Below are 22,279 nucleotides of genomic sequence, written 5' to 3'. Positions count from 1 at the left end.
TATTACAGAGCAACTAATTTAATTTACCATTTCCATTCTGCTTGTTATTAAATTCCCCACAATTTAATAGCTAAATTAATTAACACTTAAACAACTGTATATACAAAAGTAAAATGTCCATGAAGTTGGAGAGAAAACAGCAGGGATGTGAACTTCACTAATCATTGAATTCTTGTAGTATTTGCTCCTTTATAACTACAAGAGTCCAGAAACACAACATATGGACTATTCAGTGCTGCAAATTTCGGTGCAGTGACTTGTACTGAAAGTGGAGTCTAAATCTTCACAGCCAGTCATGGAATCATGGAATGGTTTGGGTTGGAAAGGAGCTTAAAGCCCATCCAGTGCCACCCCCTGCCATGGGCAGGGACACCTTCCACTAGCCCAGGTTGCTCCAACCTCGCCTTGGACACTTCAAGGGATGGGGCATCCACCGCTTCTCTGGACAACAGTCCCTCCAACCATCTCCTACCCGCTCTCAGAAAGGTGTTAAACCACTTGTTGTAAAGCTACTTTAAATCTTCTGCTAATGCTGCACATCCAGCTGCATAAAAATGGAGCAGTACCCGGTGAACAATCCATCCTGATTTTTTGATACAGGTGGAATTGGGTTTGAACACAGGCAATGAAATGCCATTCTTGAAACCCCCCCCGACTACGCTCCTGCCCACGGGCGAACAAACCACATCTAGCTCTCAACCACACACAGGCCCATCCACTCCCCCCCCCACTCACATGAGCGCGCACACACCACAAGACCCCCGGCATCCCCCACGCAAAGACCACACCATCTCTTTTTATCGCGAGATCACCAGCGGTTCAGAACTTCCGCCCACGCCAGGCACCCAAGTCACCCCACCACCCCCCCACCGTTCAAGGTAAGATTTTGCTGCCTCACAAAAGATCCATTCACCAGAAAAAGAGAGTGAGAAATGGCTGCTGTGAGATGAATAAGCTCCTCTCATCAGAAGATTAATAAAAAGATAATGACTCCTTTAAAAAGGCAATGGCTTGATATTATTATTTTTCCTGTGTCACATTGGCTAAAAAAAAAAATACTTATCAAGGCAGAGCCCTGACTACCTACATTGAATAAAAGTTCAAATACTATTAACTCACCAATTTTACATATGAAAAAGGTCCACTGAGACCAAGAATAAATACCTGGAATTCCCTCTTCTGCTCTTCATTTTGGATACATGAAAAATCATCACACTTGAGGCAAACCAATGAGTTGCAGGAGCTTTTCTGTTCAGTTTAAATGCTTTGAGCACTTCATAGATTTTATGGTGCCATAATATAAAACTTGCAAATGCCTTCAACACATTTAGCATTCGGAAAAGATTTTAAATACCAACATTTAAGCTTAGTTGAGAAGTCTTAGGAACAAGTGCAATAGATAAATGTTAGAGCAGAATAAATGTGATTTTGATAACAAGTAACTTCTTAGTTTGTTTTAGAAAAGCTTATCATGAAATAATTGAGCTTTTTGCTGGTTTTGGGGGAATGTACACCTGTTTGGACTAGCCTGCCTGATTTATTTTTGACCCACACTGGATTTATTTGCATCTATAAATAAAATATTACAGCCACATCTGCTCCCAGATATATTGTCACCGGGCCACGATGTGACAGTGACCCTTCCAAAAACGTCCCCGTCTCCTGTAAGTTTTACTGGCATGGCACAGGGAAAGGCTAAAAATACCACTAAATAATGACTCCAGAATAGTCACAGCAGTCAAAACACATCATTTTGGTGTGACAAAACCATAAGTCATTGCTGAACTACTCTCCTGGGCAGGGTGTGCTCCTGGGTTTCAGGTTCTTTTTTCTGCTCACAAAGACTTTTCTCTTGTTCCCTCTCTTGAGAACTTGGTTTAATGCCAAGCAGCCCAATTTCATGGTCCTCTCCTGGCATCCAACTCCCATGTGCCTGTTTTCCCAGGCAGTGCCACCTCACGTTGCTCCATTACATGTGATTATACTCCTGGCAGACACAGTAACTCCAGCCCCGGATATTTATTCCTTTCCTTCAAAATGTTTGCTACAATGCCAGCCAAGAGCTCACACAATAAAAATCCATCAGTGGAACTTATCCACCAGCCAGTCCAGCTCTAAACCCCTTGTGCTTTGATTTTTTTCCCCACCTTTTTTACATCTTATATATTTATTTATTTATTTATTTTCCCCTCCAGGATCTAAATAAACTCTCTTTCGAGCCAGAGGAAATTTTCTTATTGAGTCCAAATCGAGCTTTAAACCATTAGACTGATTTTTCTCCTTTCCAATATAAATGGTCTGCTCCTCTTGTAGACTTTTAAACAAGCAAAAATTATCTGATTTTTTTTCCACCTTACATGTTATAGAAATATTTGTAATCGTAACCTTCAGAAACCTGGGAGGAAAAAAATGTGTTTTGCTCACCATAATTAACAAAAGCACAGCAGTTTGACAGTGTATTGTGAAGAAAACAGCAGCCTCATGTTTTGTTGAACGATAGTCTTTCTCCACACTGATGTATTTTAAAATAAAGGGATAAAATGCCACTTCCTGCAGAAATAAACCTATGGATAAGGAGTAAGTATTTAAAGAAAGAGAAGAGTGCAAACATCATGTATTTTCATTTGAATGGGGATAATTCCTACTTGTTTAAAGACAGTTCTGTAAGTGTCAGTGTGCTAAGAAACGATTTCTGATCTCTGCCATGATCTAATGGTAACTCTTAATCAAGGAGGATTATTCCTGCAAATGGACAAAGCTGGGGTTTGGGATGTACCCAACCTTGAATTTTTAATGCCACATCTAAAAATCTGATTAGATGTGGAAGCAGAAAGACTCTGAGGTCACTTCTTTTGGGGTCTCCATTTTCCCCCAGGTGCACAAACCTGTGCAGAGGAAATATTGTAACCAAGAATGATGTTCCCTGCGAATGCCACAGTGAAGGATGTGGGACAACACGTTTCCAAGCAGAATTGTGGAATCTCAGAATGGTTTGTGTTGGAAGGGACCTTAAAGATCATCTTCTTCCACCCCCTGCCATGAGAAGGGACACCTTCCATATTTTGACAAGAAACAGTGGAAAAAGCTAAATATGGTGTCACTTCAAACTCCATCCTATGATAACTCCCAGTAACGAGCAACCCTAAAAAGTTAATAACAGGATGAAATAACTTTAAGAACATGTTGCAGACAAACACCCTTTTGGGTGAGGGCTCAAAGTGCTGATTAATCGTGAATATTTCGAGACTGACAAAATCCCAGAAGTAATTTCTTGCTATCACAGCACGAATTCTGCAACCTGGAAAAGGTTTAGATGTTACAAACTAACCTGAACAGGCAGCTTTTCCCCCCAGGCAGTGTGAGGGGGTGGCTGGAGATGGGAAGGCAGGAGGGTGTCCTCTCCTCCATGCAGGGGTTCCCAGGGGCCATGGAACCAGCGTGAAGCAAACTCTAAATTAAAAATATTGAAAACAATCAACTCTCACAAAAATTCTTGCTTTTTAAAGATTTTTCTTTTCTAGTTATACTTTGCCTATTTTTTTGTTGTTCTTTGCTTTGTTTCGTTAAATTTTCAGTGTAAATTTTAACTTCTCTGCTTGGTTCTAGAAATAGAGTGTGAAAAAGCTCATTGGCAATTTTTAACAGGTCTTACACAAAGTGGCCACACGATATTTTTTCTGTGCAAAGAACTGCTCCATCTAGAGCTTTGTTGTGGCTTTTAAAATCCACAAAACAGATCTACGAATGTGAGCTTTTAAAACTTACTTATTGCCTCATCAAAAAAGACGAAGTAACACAATTAGCACTCAACCTGTTTCAAGATGTTTAAGCTTATTTTTTTCTTCTTTCTATTCTCATCTCTCCTGCTTAAATCCAATACATACAATTTACACAACACTGGGAGGTACCTGTTAACAGACAAATGAAATGTGAGTTATGAATTCAGCAGGAGCTGAGATAATTCAAAGCAACGAGAGATTAATCAACTTTCAGCACTTTCAAGCTCAGGACCAGTTTGGGAAGGGAAGCTCTTCCAGCTCGTGGTTTAATTCTGATTTTAAAACATCGAGCCATCAAATCAAATTTAACTCCAACCACAAAAATAAGAGAGAGCTCTCAGATGTAACTCCAAAGAGCAGCAGCTTTTAGATGGGATAAAGTAGAATTGAGCCCACCATGACTCACAAAGCTAAATTAAGGGTATCATTTTTTTGGAGTAAAAAAGAGAGGAAAGAACCTTTTTCCTTCCCAATTAAATTATTTCCAGAAAATATTCCCTTGCTGACCAAGTGCTTGTTCTTCTAAAGAGTCAAAAAAAACCCACTTTGCCAGTGACAAATGAGAATCTGCACAAAACTTCTGATACATAACAAGTTCTCTTAACCTGGAGGAAGATGGATTTATAATAGACAATCACCATATTCATAAAGGAGGAACTGGTGTACTTTTAAGATAACCTCAAATGTCAACAAATCACATAGCAGGAATGCTGTGTGTTAAAACAAAAAGTCTAAGTGAAAGGGTCTTTTGTGGAATTATATTAATTGGGAGTGCTTTTTCTTCCTTTTAATTACGGTGTGGGCTTTGGAAATGCAGAGATAGAATATTTGCTGAAGGCTTATAGTAATTCTTGAGGCACCTTCTATTACCTTTGTTCTAGTAAAGCTTTAATGCCTTCATTACTGGCCTGTCTGGTTAATAGGATGGACACCAACAACAGCCAAATCATCACCATGAGGGTACAGATCCACTAATATGAAAAACAGGAACCAACCCACCCGTGTGACACATCAGGCCTGTGCCCACTGAAAATGGAAATATGGGAGTGAATTAAAGCTGAGGGCAGGAAAGTCAGAGAGCCCTGACAAATCCTGCAGCATTAACTCTTGCTGTAAGTGCAGCTGTCACACCTGACAGCCCCTGAACAGGCAGGAATTCCCAAAGGGATTGGTCCCCACACCGTGTGCTGCTCACCCTCCCCTCCAGCCAAAGGCTGACCTTGGAAGTGCACCACAAATTACCAGGAATATTCAACAAGTCGTTTATACTGGGCTGTTACTGACAGACCTTCTCCAATAAAGATTTAATGTCCTACACACAAAAAAAACCTGAATAAAGTTTCCCTGCAAAGGCCCTCATGGAGCTCAGCTCCTGAGCAATCCAACAACGTCCCAGCTCCTGATGCTCCACATGAGACACTCATTAAAAGCACAATATGGATGAATAATTATAAAAGAGAGATCTCTTTTGTACTCACAAACTCCTTTTAATTAGAGGTCAGAACCCACTTTTTGCTGGATTCACGCCTTGCGTTTTTTTGGTCCCCACTATTAATTATTTCAATATAAAAACAGCAGCCCAAGCTTTTGAAGGCAATAAGGTAGAGATTCAAAGGTGGAGTGTGGGGCAGGAGGCACAAATCATCAAAAGCTGAATAAACGAGGCTGTAAAAACTGTGGCATCCAATGTACATCACTTGTTAGACCTTAAAATTGCTTCATGATTGAAAAAATGCTGCCTAAATAATCAGAAACACATCAAGTTAAGACTACTAATTAAGGCAGAGAGAATAATTGCTGCTGGTATTAGCAAATGAACACATTATTTTCTGGAGTTTATTCAGAAAATTAGGAAGAAATATCTCTTTGCTCACAATAAAATGGGGATATAGAATGAAAGAAATGATGAAAATTAAAAAAAGAGACACAACAGACAGATTTTATATTTATCAGTTGGAATGGGAAGGAGTCCTTTGGCTGGAGTATTAGAGAGGATAGAAATGACACAGGAACCAACAATCCTGGTCCTAAATCATAGTTTTCATCCCTACATTTCCCTTCAGCTTCTCAGAGGTGCTTTTTACACAGCACTGCTGTGTGTGCAGTGAAGTACTTGCACCAATACTTTGTAATTTAATGGTTAATATTATTTTTCTACTGCGTCATCCTTGAATAGGACACTTGAAGGAAATTTTCCAGTTAGGATTGGGATTTTTTTTTTCCCAGTGTTTATATGTTCAGTTGAGCAAGTGACAAAGGGAAGTCCCCTGGGATACATCAACACTATTCCATGGTGGAATGCATGAACAACATAAACATTTAAAACCCTTTAATTATGACTTTGCTACATGAATCCCACACTTTATCACTAATTATCTGAACTGCAGATGAGCCAAACATGAAACTTCGCAGCATTTGTGCATAGAAAGTTCATTGAAAAGTCATTTTTCCCCTCTTTATCTGTTATTTATAAGAACCTCCCAGCACTGGGAACCACAGTGAGGGCAGTGCCTTGTTTTACAGACCAGCCACCCAGTTGATTTAATGCACTCAAGTGCAAACAAACAAGTAGGATTCTGGTTTTGCAGATTTAAGTCTTTGAGTTATGCCCGTGACTTGCTGGAAATCCTTTTTTTATTGAAAATTGAATATGTCAGCTCAGCCATCACTTTAATTTGTTTTAAAAGATTTATTAGAGTTTGATGGTTTTTCTCTTGCTTAATTTTCTTGTGTTTTCCCGATAAAATTAAAATCATTGGAGCTTCCACTAGAGAAGAACTTCATCAATATGTCAGGAGGAGCACGGGTTTAATAAAACACTTTGGGAAAGTTTCTTCCTGAAACATTTTTTCAACTTTTTACGAGGCACAAAGAACTCGTGGGAGGAATGGAAGGCACAGCACTGACAGCACAGCAGAGCTGATCTGGGGTATTTTACATTTACTAGAGGGCTGTCCTGAATTTGTCTTCTTCTCTTTCACAGCACAGACACGCAGCTCTCTCCTCTTTCTTAGGCACATCCAGGCACTCAGGTAAAATCTGAATATTAACAATATCTCCTGACAGCATTCAAGGTGGTATTTTAATATTCACTCAAAGCCTGAAACGTTCAGACACCTGGAATAATCTTGTAATTCATCATTCACTACAGAAAGCAGAAGGTGAATACAAGACATCCTTTACCTGTGTCTGTCTCAGGAGACCCTTCCAGGCACCCAGCTGGAGGACGTGGCCCTGAGTGCCACCAAGCTGAGGGCACTGGCACCAGTGGAGCTGAGCATGAGAGTGACATTGGGGTCCCTGTGCCAGTGTTGTGTGGCTGAGTGTAAGACTCTCCATTCAGCTTGTTTGTGAGTGATTTTAGTTTATCATTTATGGGTAATTTTAATTTGTCCTTTACCTTTCAGCTGCATCCACCATCATCACTGCACCTCTTGGACACAACGTGCATTTTCTCTTTGTGCAGCTCCAAACAGTCAGTGCAGTGGAGAATCAGCAGAGAACCCTGGAAGAACACAGGGAACGTCAGTTAAATGTTAGGAAGGAATCCTTCCCTGGGAGGGTGGGGAGGCCCTGGCACAGGTTGCCCAGAGAAGCTGTGGCTGCTCCATCCCTGGAAGTGTCCAAGGCCAAGTTGGAGCAACCTGGGACAGTAGGAGGTGTCCCTGCCCATGGCAGAGGTTTGGAACTAAATGACTTTTAAGGTGCCTTCCAACCCAAACCATTCTATGATTCAATGCTGGACATCAATCAAGACTAAAGCACTGAGGATTTGCATATGGAATAATAACTAGATAAACAGGGTTGTTAACTATCCCACTGAATTTTCGTGTAGACAACAAATCATCCTCCCACAGGCTGTCAGGTGATATACAGGGATCCAAAATATCTTTACCATAGCCCTGACTCCCCCCATGGTGTCCATTTTCAGGTGATGCCCACCCCTGACTGCCCCAAATGCAGCAAAAGCCCCTCACCTCTGACAGTGAGGGAACATCGAGGAGGGTGCTTGTGTAGGAGCAGAATCACGAAATCACAGAGTGATTTGGGTTGGGAGGGACCTTAAAGCCCATCCAGTCCCACCCCCTGCCATGGGCAGGGACAGCTCCCACTAGCCCAGGTTGCTCCAAGCCCCGTCCAACCCGGCCTTGGACACTTCCAGAGCACTGCCAGTTCTCCAAGAAGATCCATTTTTTCACTCCCTTGATGCTCTTCTTTATCCTGAAAGCCCACAGGTATTTCTTCCATCCTTGCCACCATCTACATCTCTACAGAGCACCGAGTGACAAACACATCAGGAGAATCCACTGAAGAGTCCAGGGCTCGGGAAAGGCAGTTCCAAATTTTCAGGTATCCTACTAAAGCAATCTGTGTGGCAGGAGTGGCACAGACCACAGGATGGCCATAAATCCAGTGCAGACAACTCAAAGTTCCTGCAAAGCAAGAGCAATAATTCACAGTGTCCACATTGGCTTCATGGCCACAATTGCACTGAGTCAAAATTATATTCCAGCTCCAAACAAACTCGCCTTCCCTGTCTGTCCATGAGTCAGGCCTTGTCCTGACAATAACAATCCTGCAATATATTTTCATTGGGATCCAAACCTCATTTTTCATTGGAATTCAATGTTCCTTATATTTGCTCCTTATATTTATTAGGACATAAAACCATAGAATCATTAGAGTTGGAAAAGACCTGTAAGATCATCAAGTCCAACCAGGTTTTGAAATATAACTTTCAAAACTCTAAATGGATAACAGCTAAAAATATATATGAATTAAAGGTATTGTAACAATATTAGAAATCAAAGCTTGAAATCTTATTTCACGAAGTTTGACATGAAATATACCCTATTTATACAGGTTTTAAAGTGTTATACTTCTCTTTGGTACTCAGCTGTAACGAGATATAACTTCATGTGCTCTCTAGGTATTACAGGAAATATAATATGTACCTGCATAGGAATTCCACTTTGATTTAGAAAATTGTCTGCCTCTCACAAATTACACTGTGCCAACAGAAACATTTAGAATAAATTTAAAACATCCTTCTAGCCAGTTAAAGTTACTTAAAATGAGCATTTGGGATAAGCTGTGTGATAGACACGTGAAAACACTCTAAGTGAGCATGGAGAGGAAACACTATTACCAAATGCAAATGCTGTCAGGTCTGCATTCCCGAGCTTCCCTGGGAACATCCAGCCTAAATTAACATTCAAAGAGAGCAAAAGGAACTGAGTGGGGAAATATAAAGTAACAGATACAGCAGAGGAAAGTCTGAACTACCCAGGTCCCTCATGAGCTTCAACATTAATTGTAGCAACTCAGGACAATGATGGGCATCGTTTCCAGCAGCTGAAAGGAGAACTCTCCTTGCTGGAACAGCAAGAAAACATTGGGGTGTGTAAGTAGGATGATGAATAATACAGGAAAGATTGTAATGTCATTAAATAAATCCCTGATTCACTCCTGCTGTCTGAAACAGTGCTCAGAAGCATCATCAACTCCCAGAGCTTCCCACCGGCCTAAGTGGCTTTGGGAAAGAGAAATAAGAATCATTATTGACATGGAAAACTTGTTAAAGTACCATTGTTTACCTTGGAGAGAAGGCAAATGCAGGAAGAAATAAATAAAATACACAGATTTACCAACAGCAGAGGGATGGGGCAATCTTGTTTTTTAGTCTCCTGATGTAAAAATGCAGGAGCAGCATGAGAAATTGAAAGGTTATAAACAAGGAATGAGGTTTGTATCCAATCCAAGGCTTAATTAGACAGCTGAAATCCTCACCACAAGGGTATCACCGAGGCTGAGAACTCAGCCAGATGTTAAGAAAAACTGTATTTCTTTACAGAAAACAAGGGCAAAGTTACAACATTAATTTAGAAAAATAATTCAGATATAAGAACTAATTAAGGATCAGATTTTTTCTAGACTGTAGGTTATTTGGTCTTGCTGAATATCTGAAATGGTTTGAAAGGAATTCAGTTGCTTTCTTCAGGTCAAGTCAGGGAGAGGACACGGGCTGAAACCAAACCCTGGATGGGCTGGAGCTCAAACTGATGCTCTCTGCCAACACCTGGATTTCAGCAGGTCTTCACTTCTGGTCAGTGGTTTGGAAGCTTCTGGTAATGTTTCAGATTCCAGGTTCTGAAGAAACCTGTGTGCACCAGAAATACATTTCCACTCACCTGTGGCTTCCCCTGGCTGAGTTGTGGTGAGAATTAATGCTGGTGGCAGCAGGAGCTGCAGGAGACACAATATTTAGTCCAAAATAGACATGGAGCAACACAGGGAAAGCAACTCCAAAAATGTAACCAGAGGTCCTGGAAAGGAAGAAAGTAGGAGGAGGTTCAAAAGGTCTAAGGAGCAGAATGATCCAGACAGACACAGAGCAGCTGTGGCTGCCCCAGCCCTGGAAGTGTCCAAGGCCAGGTTGGACACTTGGAGCAACCTGGGCTAGTGGAAGGTGTCCCTGCCCATGGCAGAGGGTGGGACTCGATGGGCTTTAAGGTCCCTTCCGAACCAAATCATTCCATGATTCAATGGTTTCTATTTGTGGAACCTCTGTCACAGCAACAGTTTATTCCTAAATCACATGGGCTGAGGTGCAGAAGGGAATGAGATCAGTTGTTGGGACAAAAGGATTTTGAAACACCTTTACATCCCTTTGATTATAGTAGGGACACTACAGGTTTGGGCCTATTGGGGATTTAATCGATCTTAAATCAATCTCAAATATTCATGAAAAAATTAAGTCACCAGGCTGGCTCTAAGCTCTGTCTAAAGGTTCTGAGCAGCACCTGCATCTCTCCATCCCAGGAGCCATCAGCACCATCCCAGTACACTCTTACAGCCTTAACTCTTTTCTTCCTCCCTTTCCAGTTCACTCATTCCAGTTTTATTCCCATTCCAGTTCTGTGCATCTCCACAGTCTTCCCATTCCCTGTAATCCAACCATCCTCTGCCCACCACTGCTCTTGAGGTCTCACTCCAAAGAACCCAAAGGTGCTCACTTACCCATTCTGCCAATTTTCTAACAGTTTGCAAGCATTTAAAAATTTTAAAACACACTCCTAGCTGCAAATAAGACAAGGAACCACATGAATAATATATTTGATGTAACTACAGATCACTCTGTGGTAAAGAAAAAAAAAAGGCAGGAAAAAACTACAAAACTATTTTCTCTGTTCTCCGTCAGATCAATGTGCAATCGATTAATTTTGGAGGTAAGGACTGAGATATCTCTTATTTCTTATTGATGTGGTGGCTGCAATGTTTCAAGTGAACAGTCTGACTTCCAATTTACATCAAAAACTGTGGGGTTTTTAACCATTTCACGCACCATACCAAATATTTTTAACTGTATTTCTGGCTGGCTATGGAAGCTGGCAAGTTTTGTTGTTTTGAGCTTGTTTGGTGGATGAAAAGAGGATTATCCCATCCCAGCAAAGCCAAATCCAAATGTGCAGCCTGAGGTTTGGCCAGATGATGATGAACTTCACGCCATGTTTAAGAGAGCTCTGGGATTGATTATCAAACAATCTCCAAAAGGTGAAGGGTTGTTGTTGGGACTGACCTAAACAGTGAAGTGTCAGTGCTGATAAATTCTTCAGACAAAAGTCTGACAGGTGAAGGCTCACATTTCAGTAATGATGTGCATTTCCAACCCAGTGTACAACAGAAAAAGCCACAACAAACAATCAGTAATTGCTTTTCCTCTTTGTGCCCTGTGCAAAAGAATTGCTGGAACTGCAGTTAAAGTGTGAACATATTTTATATTAATTTAGCTCACTGTATCAGGTACTGCATCCTGCCAAATTTTAGCTTCTCTGTGCCCTTGATTTTCAGCCCTGAAGATGCAATAGCAGCTCTGGACATGACAAACACATAGATCAAAGCTTCTGGACTCCCATCTAAGACAGCAAAAATCCTATAAGCAAAGTAAAGCCATTATTTAGGAGATGCAGAAATTCTTGAATTTTGAGGTGAAATAACTTATAGAAAACTTGGTTTTATTTTACTCATTCTAGGTCTTTTTTTCCTGCCCACTAGATCAGCACTTGAAAATGGTAATAATGCAGAAAAGAATATAAGGGGGTATCATTAAAAAACAAAAAGTGTAGAAAGAAAATAGTTTGTGCTTTTGTTTTCTGATTAAGGAATACTTTCCCATTAAGTGCTTTTCTCTTTTTCTGGACACAGAGGTAGATATTCATCCCAGCCTGTAAAACATAGAGAGACTATTTAGCAGAACATGTAGTGACAGGACAAGGGGAATGGTCTTAAGCTGAAAGAGGAAAGATTTAGATTGGATATTGGGAAGGAATCCTTCCCTGGAAGGGTGGGGAGGCCCTGGCACAGGTTGCCCAGAGAAGCTGTGGTTGCCCCAGCCCTGGAAGTGTCCAAGGCCAGGTTGGACAGGGCTTGGAGAAACCTGGGCTAGTGGGAGGTGTCCCTGCCCAGGGCAGAGGGTGGCACTGGATGGGCTTTGAGGTCCTTCCAACACAGACCATTCCATGATTCAATGATTTCTATTTGTGGAACCTCTGTCACAGCAACAATTTATTCCTAATGCTCTCGACCTGCCTAATCCCCTCTCACTCAACAACATATTCCCAGTGCTTTTTAAGAAAGAATAAACCTCTATGAAAATTTATCCTGCACTGGTTTTTAAAAGGGGGGGATTTAATGCTAATCATCATTAATACCATCTACCCATTATCCTAAATGAAGACTTATCCCAGCTAATCTAAAAGAGGGTTAAATTAAAGCAGCTTGAGTTGGCTGGGGAGCTGCTGCAGCCTCACCTCGGTCTCTGACCCACCTTTCCCATGTCTCCAGGAGAATATTCCCATTAACACAGTGATTAACTACCTGGGCAGCCTCCCCTGTCCTTGATCACGTGGGTGCAGTGACAGTAATACCACGAAAGAATATTTGAGAGCAGCACAGCTTGTTATTCTGCCCGTCCAAAAGCTGCTTGGAGGGCACACTGACCATTTAAAAGTGATTATTAGAATAAGCAACTTCCATAATAACTCCTGAGCTCCCCTCGCACAACCCTGGGCCTCTTTTGAGCTGCCAAGAGCTCATTTCCATTTTGTGCAATTACAGACCTACTTATGTGCTACAGAGAATTAAATCAATGGCTTTATGGTTTAAACACTGTTGGTGTTGAGACTGCAACACGAACACGAGCTGGGATTTATAAGGTGAAGCAGAGTTTGCAGCTGGAATCTCAAAGTAATGACTCAAAATAACTTCAGAGTTACACCTGACCACTAATAATCTCCATAATCAGACAGATACATTTGTTCTGGGAATTTTAAAAGCTCATCCATCTCTCTGTAGCAGAACTACATAATGTTTTTTCTTGGATTTATGTATTTTTTCTGCCAATGTTCCTCAGACATGTCAATACACACTCATCATTCTTATTACTTTTATTATGCTGCTCTAACATTAACATTAATTTGATTATATCCCTCTAATAAACAGCATTATTAACTGGACAGTTCCTTATGTTATTCTAATAAATTAAGCTCTACCTCAAAAGCATAATAATTTCTAAAAATCAAAATTCTGATTATTTAGAGACAAGAATCTCAGAACTGATTTAGTTCTCTCAGTAAATACTGTATTACCAAATATTTTTAATAAAATGCACTCCCAGCTTTCCTGAAACACATGTAAATATGTAAAACGTTAATCCAAATATCCAGACAAATAGATCTCAGTCTCTTCAGGAATGAGTTGGACACTTCTGCAGTCATCTGGAAAACTCAGTGGAGGAGCTCACAAAATATATATGTGAGTGTTAGCACTAGAATTCAATATATTTGTGATTTCTTTGACTTTTACCAGGAAGGCTCTGTTCAAAAAAGTCCTGGGTGACAAAGAATAACCCCTGAGGCAGCTTTGTGCTCAGTGGAATCCAGATTTGGGGGAAATCCCACCCCACTCACCCCTTGGAAAGTTGTGTCTCCCAGAACACGTCCTTCACTTTTGAGCTCTTCCTGTGCAAATCATTAGAGACCTGCACCAAAATCCTACAGGCAGGTTCCCTTTTGTGCACCTTCCACGTGGGAAGCGAAGCACAGATTTCCTGGAACGTAATTCCTGGGATAAAGCCATCTATGAGATGTGCAAATCTGAAGATGAAAGAGCAAATTCAATTACATTTTCCGTTCCTTTTTAAATATGACCCAAACCTGAAGGAAAAATCCTTTGGGAGCTCCTACAATGGAAAACAACACAAGTGTGAATGTTATGACTTTTCTGGGAGAACTGAGCCAGGGGAGAAAGTGATGGATAAGAGAGAGGACTGGGATTGTTCAGTCTGGAGAAGAGAAGCTTTGGGGTGACCTAATTGTGGCCTTCCAGGGCCTAAAGGAGCTACAGGAAAGATGGTGAGACACTGTTTACAAGGGATGGAGAGACAGGACAAGAGAAATACGTTTAAACTGAAAAAAGGGTTAAATGGGATATTGGGAAGAAATTCCTCCCTGTGAGGGTGGGGAGGCCCTGGCACAGGTTGCCCAGAGAAGCTGTGGCTGCCCCATCCCTGGAAGTGTCCAAGGCCAGGTTGGACGGGGCTTGGAGCAACCTGGGCTAGTGGGAGGTGCCCCTGCCCATGGCAGGGGGTGGAACTGGATGATCTTTTAGGTCTCTTTCAACCAAAACCATTCTGTGATTCTGTAATTCTGTGACTGAGAGGATGAAAAACGAAAAGCTGTTGCAACCTTCAGCCCTGAGCAAACACTGGATTTTTTACTGTGGTGCATAAACCATAAATTCCTCACATTAAAAACTGAAAAAAAAGTTTGGCATTGAACTGGAATAGAACTGAAAAAGAAAATGGAATCTGACTGTTGCATTTTTAAAATGTTTCCTTGTAATCAATGCTGATGGTTCTGTCCCTGATCTGGATCCCATTTCTTGACACAGCACTTTTGCCCCCAGCCAGGAACAGGGACAGGAGCAAACTCCTGCTAGAAATGAATGGCTGGGAGTTTTTATTGGAGATTAACTAAACAGAACATAGACAAATCAAAAGGAATTAGCAATTATAAAAAAGTACAAGTCCCACTGGTCAGCAGCCACGAGGAGCTGCAGAGCTGAGCTGCTGGGATGTGGTGGTGGGGACTGGAGGGAGGTTTCCCCAGCCCCACTCTCAGGGCTGAATAATCATTTCCATCCCTACTCTTACTTTGCCTCCACTCTGGGCATGAGGATTGAAGGAGCATGGCAGTGCTCCAGATAAAGTTTCTGGGAAAATTAAAGGCTCCTTTCATCAATATTTGTGGGGTTTTTTTTTTCCTCTCATATTTTAGCTTGGACTCAGCTCTGCTAATTTTGCCGTGTACACTCACAGACCTTCATTTGAGCAGCTCGTGCCACGTGTATAGATGCCAAAAACTGGGAGAAAATCCTTTACAATCCTCAAATGACAAAAACCAGTGGTGCAGGACAGCACTAAACACCAGCAGTTGAGTTTTGGCTCCTGTTCTTCAAAGAGGATCCAAAATGCAAATGGAAATTTGGAACGAAACCCTGAAACTCAGACACCGCCCTCAGAAAACACCACGAGGCTCAAAGACAACTTCAACCAGCAACAAAGAACTCTTTTTTTTTTTTTTTTTTTATGATTCCCCCCAAAATTAAAGCTCTTCTTTCAGCAGAGTGCCAGCTGTGAACACTAAATCCATCCCGTGAGCGATGGTTTGTTCGTGGCAGGGATTGCTCAGGAACAGCTCAAAATGACCCTCCTGGTGCTGGCAAAGGCAGTGTCAGCTCGAATTACACCTTCCATAAATCTGAGTTACACAAGTTATAACCCCTAAAAGCTGCTCCAACCTGGGCACTGAATTCTTTGGCAAGGTTTCTGTTTGCAGGTCACACTTGATGCCTTTTTTGCCATTTTCTCTCATGGTTCGACCTTCCCTCTCTGTTTGTGTTTCCAGGAAGCAGCAGTGACCAAGAGGAATCTCATCCTGCTTTTCCTCCCAGATGGTGGAGGAAATCTCATGGAAATCATCATCACTCACCTCATGGAAGTTCTCCATGAGTATTCCTTGCCTAGAGAAAGTAGGATGAGGTCTCCATAGACTTTGAAAGAATATTTCAAGAATAATCCTGGGTGGGTTATAAATGGGTCAAGTAACCAGTCTAGTATTCCATATGCAATCATTTCTAAAATCAAATCCTATTTTCCAGAAAAAAAAACAACAAACCAAACAAAAAAAACACAACCAAACCAACAACCCCCCCAAAACAACAAACAAAAAACCCCAAAATGAAAGCAACCCCCAAAAACAACAAACAAAAAACCCCCTAAAACGAAAACAACCCCCCCACACATTAAACTACTCCTTAAATCCATTCCTAGATGTATTTAACTACAGGAGGGCAGGAGTTTTAGCAAAGCATCTCAACATAAGTTGGCCTAAATACCTGTAATATTGACATTTTACTCAGCAATTAACATAATTTGCACTATAGAGCTTATTTTCTTTCCGAAAAATCAATTCCTCTGCTCTGATATGTTTCTGAGAATAAGAAAAAAAAAAAAGATAAAATCTCTTTCCAAAGACTTTTATAGAGCAAAATCATTTAGTAACTAGATGGGTTTAGTTGCCCTGCTGTGAGGTCAAATTTTCGAGGCAGATAATGTACTGATGTTTTACAGTTTCTTTCTTTAAGTACTCTTCTCCAAAGCCCTTATTTTACCACAAAAGAGCATCGAATTTAACCACTCACTCTCCCTGCCTGTAAATATGCAAGTTTTCTTTAAAGTAAAAAAAAAATTGTATGTACAATTTATACAGATCTAATGTGCAAAATAGGAAAATAGAGAAAATTAACAGCTTTTAAAATCCATACATGGAGAAACAGTGAAATAAAAGGTGCAATCTGTTGGATAGTTCACAAACCTTGTGGTTTGTGACCCTCAGTGACACTGCTCAGGTTTCTCCTCTGCAAAGTGAGGCATCACATCCCTCCTACACCTTCTCCTCATTTTTCTGACCTTCCCTGGTAATTTCTCTAACTTCCCATGTCCTTCCCAAGGTGCAGGAATGGAGACAGTACATCCTGCTCAAGCTGTGGGCACAGCAAGGGTTTATCTGGTGACAAATGACGTTTTCTCTGCCCTGTTCTTGCTGATTTTTCCTGATTTAGTTTCAGGGAAAGGTCAACTTTTATGTAATACACCTTGGACATGCTAGAATCCTGTGGCAGATTCCCCTTTTCTATAGGAATTTGGGTCTTATACCCCTGTGGAATGAATCTAGAGATCTGCTACAAAATAATGGGACATTTAGCAGTGAGAGCAGCTGTAGATTCCCTGTTCAGTTATAAACATCTCCTGATCCAGGAGGACTAATAAGAAGAAGATACTCCATCAGCAGAGAAATGGCTGGAGGTGTGCAGGTGGTGTCCATCTCCCTGTGATGATGGACAGGCACCTCATCCCTTGATTAGGAGTTGGGAAATCCATTGGATAAAGCTGTGTCCTGTCTGAGCAGAGTCCCCAGAGCTTCTGAGAGTCCAGGGAGGTCTCAGCAGGGACTAAAGTTAATTGTCCAACTCTGGCTCTGCCGTGGAGATCCAGTGGTGGGGCTTGACCATGGCCATGTTTTTAGTGTCAGTCACTGCTTTTCAACCAGGAATAGGCAGGGGGAGCTGAAAATGCTCTCTTAGCTACTCTCCACTGATGTTCCCCTTGCAATGTTTCTCCTCCTTGCAAGGGATCCCTCTCCTTCACCTGGAGATTCCACTCCAGAGCCAAGTCCATACACAGCTGATGTGGCCACCCACAACTACTCTTCCCGTGGAAACCAGTCTTTTACTTGCAATTTTAGTTGTTTGGAATTTAATTTGAATTATTTTAAAGGATATTTGCCTATGCAGAAATAAAAATATCCAGTCACGACCCTTCTCTCAGCCTCCAAATCTGGCTCACATTTTTACAAAACAACCCCCAGCCTCAGCCTAACACCATAAAGGAGAAGACAGAAGCATTTTTAATGACATCTAATTCTTAACTGTAAATAAAGAAACACGAGTCACACTGATACAACCTGTAAAAAACACCAGTGCATGTTCTGCAACACAGGGCAGTAAATTCTTCATATCTTACCCGAATTTTCAGTTCTTACATAAATCTGATTTGAAAGAGGTTTAAGCATAAACACTAACCTGAATTCCTGACTTGGAATAGGTGATTAAAAGATATTTACAGGGTCCTGGCATAATTTTGTGTCTTAATTCTCAAGTTACTGAAGAGAGCTTCAATTCTTCTCCACGTTCTGCCCGTTGTGTTTTGGGGTAAACATGAAGTGCATTAGGGGTCAGTATTCAGGCTGTAGAGACAATGCCCATGGGCATTAGAGCAGCACAAATACACTCCCACTGCCCTGTCAAGTTCCCTGAGGATTTTGCCCAACTTTTCCTCCTGACTCTGCCCAGTGTGAGCATCTGAGCTAAAGCTCCTGCTCCCCCCCTCCTTCAGCACATCAGAAAGGTTTGGTGTTTATCTATTCCAGGTTCTCTTCAGGGGAGGGGAAAAGGAATTTAAACTGTTGCAGAGCATCTTCTACAAATAATAGACTGTTTTCTATGGTTCATATGGCTTGTGTAGATTCACACCAACCAAAAATCCAACGGGCAGCCTGTTTTTCCTTCTGCTTTCACAGCAGACGTGCAACAGTTGGCATTTCCTACTCAGGGAGCAAGTTACTCCTGCTTTGCTCTTCAGCCTTCTGCACTTCTCTGCTAGGAGGGCCAGTAAATTTTGCTCAGCTCAGTTTTGGCAAAAACACTGTCACAAAAAGAAACTTGAGACTTTTTTTGTGCCTGTAAACCAGACCACCCACTGAAACCACCTTCCTTCCTCGGGTTGTTGTTTTTGCCTTCCCTGTATTTCTGTCTGATACAAAAGTCTTTACGAGCCAACTTTATAGCAAATCATCCATCAAAAGCAACACCCAGGGCATGCATATTTTCCCTGCCTAAAATAATATACACTCTCCTGTTCTGCACTCCTCTCTGCATTGCAGGTGGAAAAGTGAGAGAGCTGCTGGAATCGTCTCGGGTGCAGAGGGAAAGGCTTTGGATGGGGGAAAAGAAGAGGGATAGGAAGGAATGGAAGGAAGTAAATCAGGCATGTGGTTTTACCTCAATACATCAGAGCAGGGACAGAGGGAGAAACATCCTGCACATCTCTGCAGTGTTAGCAATGCCCCTTTCTTGGCTGTTGTAACAGCAGCCAGTTCTCCAAGTATTCCAGCTCCAGATCAGTAAATAAAACAAGATGCAACCCCCTCAGTTACACAGCTTACAGCTGGTTTGAAAGAGGGGTTCCAAATTAATTAAAACATCCCACTTTGCCTTTGGTTCAATGAAAAACACTATTCTTTCCCAGCCTGTGATCACTTTGTCACCTTTAATAAGCAACCACAATTTCAAAGCACCGAGTTCAACAAGTCGACAACGATTGGCTGTATCTGCATCAGGGAGATAACACACCTTCACCGGGGCACGGGGAGGGGCATTGCCCATCACCCCGTGGCACATTTGTGAGGGGGAAATAGAGCATGCAACTAATCCTCCAGAGTGCTGGCATTTCATTTGAGGAGATTTACTCTTCGCCCATCCAAAGAGACACTTATTTTAATTCAAGAGATTTGTGTCCGACGCTTTTTCTCCCTATATTAAGATTTAGTGCCTTTAATTTAGAAAAACTTTTTTTTTCTTTTTTTTTTTTCAATTTTCTGTTTGTCTCAAATTGCCAAATTGGGACGGCTGAAATGCAAGTTTATTCTGTGCAAGGTGCCACCTGCCTGGGAGTTTTTTGGGTGAAACTTAAAAAGATGCAAAGCACCCTCCAGTTCCTCCAAAGGCAGAGTCAGAGTTCACAATAACCCAGAACAAGTCTCTTCTTGTTGCTGACAAACTGCATTTTATTGTTTAGAAGCAACAAAATGAGAGCTCAGCATTTTGAGTCAACACTGCATGTAATATTAACAGCGTGTCCATTGTGAGCCCCAGGCAAGGGCCATTAAAATCAGGGGAAGAAATTCCATCGACTTCAATAGGTTTTACATTAAACTTTACCTCGGTGATTTATGAAATCTGGGCCCCACTGAGGGATAATGGGAAAGGTCTCACCAACCTCAAGGAAACTGGAGTTGCTCCTATTGCAGTTAGTGGGCAAAAACTGCTCTAGTTTCCTCTTTACTTGTGTGTTTAGGAGCTGTTCAGGTGAGTGTCTGATTCACTGTTTAGCTCCTGGGATGATTTATTTTAAGGACATAGATCAGACAAAACCAGGAAAACGAGGAGAATTTGTGAGCGTGACTTAAAAGCACCAGTTGCATCTTTAAAATAATAAATCATATCCCCTCAGTTCCCTCCTCTGTGTTTCTGAGGATATAAAAACAGTGTTACCTTCAGTGCTTAGATTTGGGGAGGGGGGTTTCCTGCTTTTGTTTTGGCAGTGCCATTAAAGGGTGGACTGTACCCAGGAGATCCCAGCTAATTATGTACAACTCCTGCTACAGAGGCTTCACTTGCTCTTCAGCTTAATTTGTTGAACAAGATCAGAGTTTTTGCTTTGCTAGGATTTTTTTTTGGGAGGATGTGTTACAAGGAGCCAGATGTAAAAACCTCCAACCTGAGAATTAAATCCCAGTCACTGTCAGAGATAAAATATGTTATTATGCTTGTACTGCTTCTGAGTGTCTATGACTGATTTCAAGGATACCTTGCACAGACTTCTTAAAGCATATTTAAATCTCTATTTATAGTGTGTAATCAGATGTCTAGCACTATCCTTCCTATATAGACATCCACATATTTCCTGGAGCCTCTGTGGCTATTTATGGAATATAAACATCACCCAAAATACACTCTACCAGTAAATTTACAGCCAAAGGACATTTATTTTCTCTTCAGTAAACATTGAATAAATATATAGGGAAAGTGCTCTTCTTCAGAGACCCTTTCCCACTCTGTCAGATGGTCTAAAGTGTAGCAGGAATCACCTGACATTTGGGCAGGCAAACAGAACCAGGCTAAAGCCAAAACTCCCCAACGTGAGTCCTTTTAGCCAACAGCACTCAGTTCTCCCAAGAGATGAATGAAGACAAGGGGGAATGGCTTCAAACTGCCAGAGGGCAGGGTGAGATGGGAGAGTGGGAAGGAATTGTTGGCTGGGAGGGTGGGGAGGCCCTGGCACAGGTTGCCCAGAGAAGCTGTGGCTGCCCCTGGATCCCTGGAAGTGTCCAAGGCCAGGTTGGACGGGGCTTGGAGCAACCTGGGCTAGTGGGAGGTGTCCCTGCCCATGGTGAGTGGGTTGGAACTAGGTGGGCTTTAAGGTCCCTCCAACCCAAACTATTCCATAATTCTATGAACAACCGCATTTCGTCAGTCCGGTCTAATGAGATTATTACTTATATTTAGAAAATTAAAGGTCTAAAGCCCAATGCCAACCCCAGACTCATCTGTCTGATCTTTCCTCCTTCAGCCAGACTGACATAAAAACCTTTCCATCTGCTGAGCAGCTGTTCTCTGTTCCCTCAGCCTCACATGCCTCAGGTACCACACAGGTGACATGTTGACACAAAGTCCAACAGTGATTTCCCTTCATCCGTGCAAAATCTTCTCAGTTGTTCTTAATTGATCCCTTTCCCTTCCCTTCTCAGCATGGAGCATTCCTTCTGGATTGCCCCTTTGCCAGAGGCTGGCTGGGCTCAGGGGGGCAGCAGGACTGGGAGCTGGTGGATCAGGACACACAGCCCATCAGCTGCAGTGACGAGCTGTCCCACTTGTTCCTGAACAACTACACCACTTACAAGCTTGGATTTCCTATGGAGACCCTTGCCATTAACATTTCCTATTAAAATCAGCAAAGCAGAATTTTCCAGCAACCTTTTTGGGCAATGCTGAGTGTTGGGAAAGAGAATAAAAAGCATAAAACAGTGAATAAATACCTGCTATAGATAACTACACATCTTAAAACACTCAGAAGAGGAAGAGCACAAACCTGCTGCTTATGGTTTGCTCTCATCTCCAGCAGCAGGAGCTCCTCTGCCTTCCTGCCCCAGGAATTTGCCAGGTTTGTGGCTACAGCTTGTCCAAGTGGAATCAAAGGATGGTAACAGGATATTTAAAATGTTGAGACTGGCCTGGCCAACCCTGATTTTCTTCCTCAGCTTCTGCCACCCAGTTGCTAAAAAGCAAAGTGAGAAACATCCTTGGAGACACTTCTATCAGAAACCCCACAGGCAGGACTTGGACTTGCTCAAACACTGAACTAAAACGCTAATATACTAAATTAAAAAGCAGTAACTCCTACTAATGCTCCATGTTATCATCAGCAAGGACATTTTTCTGCCTCTTCCTGGCTACAAAATTATTTTCTGTGGTTTTACTGTGCTTCACAACATTTGAAATGGCAAAGTACATCATGAAAAATTAAAAAAGCAAACCCCAAA

The sequence above is a fragment of the Pipra filicauda genome, unplaced genomic scaffold (assembly GCF_003945595.2).
Source record: "Pipra filicauda isolate LSUMZ 115617 unplaced genomic scaffold, ASM394559v2 scaffold78_size3787270_pilon, whole genome shotgun sequence".
In the NCBI taxonomy this organism is placed as follows: domain Eukaryota; kingdom Metazoa; phylum Chordata; class Aves; order Passeriformes; family Pipridae; genus Pipra; species Pipra filicauda.
This window is presented reverse-complemented; position numbering follows the sequence as displayed.